We start from the raw sequence: 905 nt of genomic DNA, 5'->3' as shown, positions 1-905 counted from the left end.
CACACTAGATCCCTGGACTCCCTGAGCCTCTGCTGTGTTAGCCAGCTGGCTCCCCTAGGCACTGACTCCCCGACTTCTCTTTATCCCGAACCTTTCTCCCAAGGAGTCGGAAAGCAAGCCCTTTGCTGTGTTTCTGTGTAGCTTTCCCACTCTACAGAGACTCAATTACTCCAGACTCCGCCACCTGCAGTCCCACTAGAGAACCAAGTGAAACTCATTCCTGAGTAGCTGAGCTGAGTTCAGGAGTGTTCCTCGCCCATAAGCCAAGTTATGGATTGACTGGGCTCAGGGCCTGTGGGCAGGTGTGCATGAGGTGTAGCTGTCAAGTGGCCAAGAGAAACAGCTGGACAGTATCATTCTTCTCCAAGATGCCTTCTTGTTTTCTTTTCAGCCCCCGGGAGAGCTTTAAGGATGGCCATTTTCATGGCATTCCTGCTAGTTTGCACACAGGACCAGAATGGCCCTTCAGACTGTCGCCCCGATTAACTTCTGGCTTGCTGTTCTTCCATGGATTTTATTGCCCTTATAATAAAGATTTCATGCTGCCCATAGATGCCTGTTTTATCGAGCAGTGCTCAAATGTGTAGCCATATGCAGAGGGGGAGTGGTGGATAAAAGGGCAAAATATGGGTGTGTTCTCCATTTCTTCTTCCACAGGGGAGATGAAGGCCACCAGGACTTTCTGAAGAGTCTTCTGAGAACATGCTTAGATGGTCCTCGCCAGGGAAAAGAGAGAGGTCCAACATGAGACTGCATCATGGAGGGTACATCTCCCGTTTGGATAATCAGACGAGATGTTCCTGTCAAGCTGACTTCTAAGCATTGGTGTTCACACCTGTAGATGACTTTTTCCAGCCTTGGACAGCCGTGAAGGTAAAACCATGCACTGGGCAGTGTACACTGGA

This window comes from Microtus ochrogaster, chromosome 15 (assembly GCF_000317375.1).
Source record: "Microtus ochrogaster isolate Prairie Vole_2 chromosome 15, MicOch1.0, whole genome shotgun sequence".
Lineage (NCBI taxonomy): Eukaryota > Metazoa > Chordata > Mammalia > Rodentia > Cricetidae > Microtus > Microtus ochrogaster.
Note: the sequence above shows the minus strand (reverse complement) of the source record.